At 40.6% G+C, this 5,495-nt stretch overlaps 1 pseudogene; it reads left to right on the top strand.

Moving 5' to 3' along the window:
- Positions 1-4,396: 4,396 nt before the first annotated feature.
- LOC100587898 lies at positions 4,397-5,139 on the top strand (annotated as a pseudogene).
- The last annotated feature ends 356 nt before the right edge of the window (positions 5,140-5,495 follow it).

Below are 5,495 nucleotides of genomic sequence, written 5' to 3'. Positions count from 1 at the left end.
AATGGCTCCCTAAAGCCTCCATGATAATGCCTGAATTTCTGACAAGGTAGCTCCAATTCTTATTCCAAATTCTTATCTCACTAATTTCTGTCATATATTTTATGCTCCTTCCAAATCCTCTTTATCTCCCAAAACTCAGTTCTGCCTCTGCCTTTGCATGTGGTCTATGTGGAATGCCCAACTTTTTTTTTTTTAAGCGATGGAGTCTTGCTCTACTGGCCAGGCTGGAGTTCAGTGATGTGATCATGACTCACTGTAGCCTCAAAGTCCTGGGTGCAAGCAATCCTCCTGCCTTGGCCTCCCAAAGTGCTGAGATTACAGGTGTGAGTCACTGTGCCCAGGCCACCTGCTTCCCACATAATGTATCCTCCTTGTTCCTCAAGGTCAGTAAATATGCTTCCTCCTCTCTAGCCTTTTCTGGTCATCTCCAGAAGCCTGGATCAGAAGTCAGTGAACCTCCTGTGTTTTCCCAAGCACTTTGTTAACAAATCTTTCACAGAATTCATTGCATTATATGGTATTCATTGGATTGTATTGCATTATAGTGTTATATTACTGCATCTTTCTGTCTACATGATCAATTTCTTAAGGATAATTTCCTTTATTCATTTTATGTCTAACATTATATTTCTTGTCATGTAAAAAGCAATAAAATTTTGGTGACTTGAATGATGTGAGAAAACAAGAAGAAAAAAACAAACAAACAAAAAACAAAAAAAAATAAAATAAAATAAATGTAATCCAGCATATAAACAGAACCAAAGACAAAAACCGCATGATTATCTCAATAGATCGAGTTCTTAAATGCCTCCCACAAGTATCCATTTCTTTCCATTTAACAGCACCTTATTCAGACCCCTATAATATCACCCTAGATTACTGTAACAGATACTTCCTGCTTTCAGGTTAGTCCCTCTTCAATCTCTTTCTCTATGTTTCCAGGTGGATCTTTCTATACTGCAAATTTGACGATGATACTCTCATGCCTAAAGCCATTTTAGTGTGCCTGGATCCCACAGGTTACTTTGACAATTAGTTTCCAGCTGTGGAGACTCCATAAAAGACTATTTTCCGATTTCTTCCTTCATTTTGGGGACGGGGTGGAGTGTTTCTCTTCTCTGGTGACAAAGAGATTGCATGATGGAGATAGGCAGCAAGAAGAGATATGGGGGAAAGGGAGAGAGGCAGAAGGAAAGAGAATGTCACTGATACTGTAATATTGCTTGTGTCTATTCTGCATAATCTAGTTTCTAGCAAGGCAATTAGCATGCACATCAGCTGCACAGGATCCCACATGCATTAACAATTGAACACCAGCTTTCCAAACCCTTTTCTACTTCTTCACAAATCCACACACCTTCTGGCTGATCTGACATAGCCTCAGTTCAGAATCCATTAACTGGAGATTTAGGCCATGAGCAAAAATAATTGTGCATTCTTATGATTAATGAGAAAGCTATTTCAAAATTACAAGGCACCATACTGGCTAACTACTATTAATTATTTTTGTCATTATTATACTGAGAAACCATTTCATCAGACCAGAAGCCATTGTTCAAATTGGCTTGGGTAGAAAGTGTCTGTGCATCATTTTGAAAAGCAAGTGTTTTCTGATGTTTTTGATTTATGAAGATAATCATAAACATAGCCAATAGTGTGTGCTTATATTAAATACCCTGTTGCATAAGTTATTTGAATGTCTTAATTTACTTAATCCTCACAGTAATTGTATAAAGTAGGTACGATTACTATCTCTATTGTATAGAGGAGAACACTGAGGCACAGGGGTTAGGTCATGCACAGGTGGTAATTGATAGGGCCTGGATTAAAACAGGCAGTCTCATGAGTCCACACTTGAGTCCTTACCCTATGCTTACCTATCTTAGGAGAGGAGATTACTTATTAGGACAACTCTTTGTTGTCATAGTCAGGAACACCCTGGACTATGCTGTGTGTTGAGAACTAGTAGGGCAGATGGGTTGACTGATTCAGGGTTGCTTAAAAAACCAGAAAGACAATATATCTGATCCCCATACCTATCTAGGATAAATTCAGTAGTTAATATGATCTAAGAAGTTTAGTGAAATCTAGTTGAATCTGCAAGTTTTCAAGGGTCTAATTTGAGGGAGGGAAATTAGAACACGGTTGTGGGCAATTAGATTACCAGCAAATAAAAGCTCTCCAATTTGTAAGCCACAGTGAAGGGGAGCATTCTGGAAGCAGAGTCTGAGAAGAACTTGGCTGTGGCACAGAGCACAGTAGTCCACTGTACTGGCTTTGGGAATCATATGGAACAGAGACTCAAGCCTGGCTTCACGATTTACACTGTGAATTTGGGCAGTTTTCTTAATCTCTTCAAACTTTAGTGTCCTCATCTGTAAAAAGAGGTTAAACCTCCCTACCTGGAGGGGTTATTGAGTGTATTAAATGAGATGAAGTTTGTAAGGCATCCAGCACAGCTCGGAGGCAGAAGTGGGCACTAGGGAAGTCCCTTTTAATGACAATGAACACAATCTGACAATGAAGATAATAAAATACTGGGTACCTAGTTGAATAGTTTGTGGTTCAAGTCTGAATACAATCCCAAAGGAGAAACAGTGTAAGTATTGTGAATAAAGGGTTTAATAGAAGGCTGGGCAAGCAAACCTGCCACACCTAGCAGATACGGGCTGAGAAGGTTACATCCTGACCTGCCATGGGTATCCTAGGGCCCCAGTTTACATCTCCACCACAGGCAAGATGGCAGGCTTTTTGCAGGTACTGACTACTACTAGAGAGATAGTGCCTATGGTATTGCCAAACACTGGTTGGGACATATGCTGGATTATGTTGTCAAATCTACATAATCATCATATTGTTCTAAGGCTGGGCCTGTTTCCCAGAATTCCTTTTCCTCTATAGGTCAGAGTTAGTGTTTGCCACTGGGTGGAACTTGCAGAGGTTTGGAAAGGAAAAGTGAAAAGAAGCCAGCATTTTTTGGAGCTCTTGACTGCCAGACATGGTTGCTTTGCAGAGCTCTTCCTGAGCTCCTTTTTTGGGTTGTGAAACCAGAGGTAGTGGTTCCTTGGAGTTCCCCACGAGCCCTGCTTTCTTTACCTGCTCTGGCACTTCGAGTTGAAATTATAGTGGCAGTTTCCCTGATCCTCCAGCTGAAGCCTCCAGATCTTCACTCTTGTATCTTCTTCCACTTTCCTGTAAGTCTTGATTCCTATATCAAACCATCTAATACCATGATACTGTAGTAACTCAGTTTTTCTGATTAAACTGAGAATAACAAAGCCTGTTACTCATTTGCTGCCTATGAGGTGCTTGGCTATCTAGAGGAGGGGTTGGAAAACTTCTTCTTAAATTATGATGTTAAATATTTTAGTTTTTGCAGAATATTGCTTCTCTGTTACAACTATTCAACTACTTAGCTGTACTGTTGTAGTGTGAAAGCAGCCATAGATAATACATAACAAATGAGTGTAGCTGTGGTCCAAGAAAACAATTTATGGACCCTGAAATTTGAATTTTATAGAATTTTTATATGTCACAAGAGACTATTCTTTTTTTTCCTTACCATCAGAAAATGTAAAATTTATTCTTATCTCTCAGGCTGTACAAGAAGAAGTGGTGAGCTGGTTTGGGCCGTAGTTTGCCAACCCTTCGTCTAGAGCAGGGCTGAGGAAATCAGCCAGACCTGAACATAAACCTTTGCATGTCTCTTACTGTGTGATGTTGGGCAATTTATTTAATCCCTGAGCCTCACTTCTAAAATAGGGACATTTACAGAGACAGTATAGACAGTGTAGGGTAGAGTGTTTGTTTTGTGAGGATTAATAAGGATATACGTAAAATCTTTTGCTGACTATTGGACACATAGCTCATGGTCTATCATTTCTCATTGTTACTGTGCTGCGAGGAGCCACTATTTGTTTGGTGCTTGCCATTCACTTACACAATTAAAAGGGAACTGAGGACAGTCTGCAGCCTTTGGGACTTGTACTGGTTTTTGCACAGGAAAGGTAAAATTATATCCAGGGAAAGTAACAGTGAGAGAACTCTTAAGCCTTTTCGAATTATCTACCACATTTGAATTAAATATGTCAATGCAGAATGCTTGTCAGTAATTCAGTTATCAAGCAGATTGTTACTAGCAATTCCTCTGGCACAGCAATGAGAGTTAGGAACAGGGACATAGGGATTGGAAAGACAAAAGAGGCAGAAGAATGGGAAACTTTAACTTCACTATATGATTGCTTTTACATGGAGGGATTACAGGTGATGGTTAATTTCTTAGTGTGTTTATTTCTCATCAAATAAAATGTTAAAATTATGCTGTGGACGAATATTTAAAGATAATTCTATAATAGATCAAGAAAACATTATATTATAAATTATATAAGCCCAGACTATGGTGTCAGACTGCAAGATTGGCCCACCTATCCTTAACAGTGGCTCGGCCAATTTAGGGGACAGGTGCCTCCAGATAATTGACTCTGTGGTCGATTATCTGTACCTGGATGTAATGAACAGGGACCCTGCTCTTTAGGACAGTCAGTTTTTTGCAGTTTGTTCCCAACATCACATTTGGCCACACTGTGGCAGAAAGCCTTCAAAAGCAGCTAGGTCAGGACTCTTTTCTTTGACATGCAGGTGAGAGGGTTTAGGCCGTAAACAGTGGGTAAAGCCAGTGGCTGGAGCAGGCACCAATCAGTACATTACCTTTCATCTTGAGGCTACTGAGAGCGCAAGGGCTTTGATTAAAGACATTTGGGTGAATGGGATGAATGTTGGCCTTGCCATTAAACTGGGAACTACAGTTGAGTATTTGGCACTGTGTGCTAATAAAATAGATATGGCCTTGGTAATGACAATGGAACCTGGATTTGGAGACAGAAATTTATGAAAGATATGATGCCAAAAGTTCACTGGTTGCAGACCCAGCTCCTATCTTTGGATATAGAGGTGATGGTGGAGTAGGTCCTGGCACTGTCCATAAGGGTGCAGCGGTAGGAGCTCACATGACTGTGTCTGGCAGTGCCATTACAAGGAGCGAAGACTATAGATCTGTGTCAACCTATTAAAAATGTCTACATGGAAGCTGCTCAGAAATGTTCTCTTTTTTTAAAAAATTTTTTTATTTTTTTGAGATAAAGTCTCACTCTGTCATCCAGGCTGGAGTGCAGTGGCACGGTCTCGGCTCACTGCAACCTCCGCCTCCTGGGTTCAAGCAATTCTCCTGCCTCCGCCTCCTGAGTAGCTGGGATTACAGGAGCCTGTCACCACGCCTGGCTAATTTTTTGTATTTTTAATAGAGATGGGGTTTCACCATGTTAGCTAGGCTAGTCTCGAACTCTGACCTCAAATGATCTGCCCACCTCGGCCTCCCAAAGTGCTGGGATTACAGGTGTGAGCCACTGCGCCCGGCCCGGACATGTTGTCTTGACTGATGAAAACACAAGGAGCTCAGTGTTTCTGCTCATGAAATCTTTTTACTGGATAACAGGAAT

The sequence above is a fragment of the Nomascus leucogenys genome, chromosome 4 (genome assembly GCF_006542625.1).
Source record: "Nomascus leucogenys isolate Asia chromosome 4, Asia_NLE_v1, whole genome shotgun sequence".
NCBI lineage: Eukaryota > Metazoa > Chordata > Mammalia > Primates > Hylobatidae > Nomascus > Nomascus leucogenys.
Note: the sequence above shows the minus strand (reverse complement) of the source record. Positions and strands in the feature narration are given on the sequence as shown.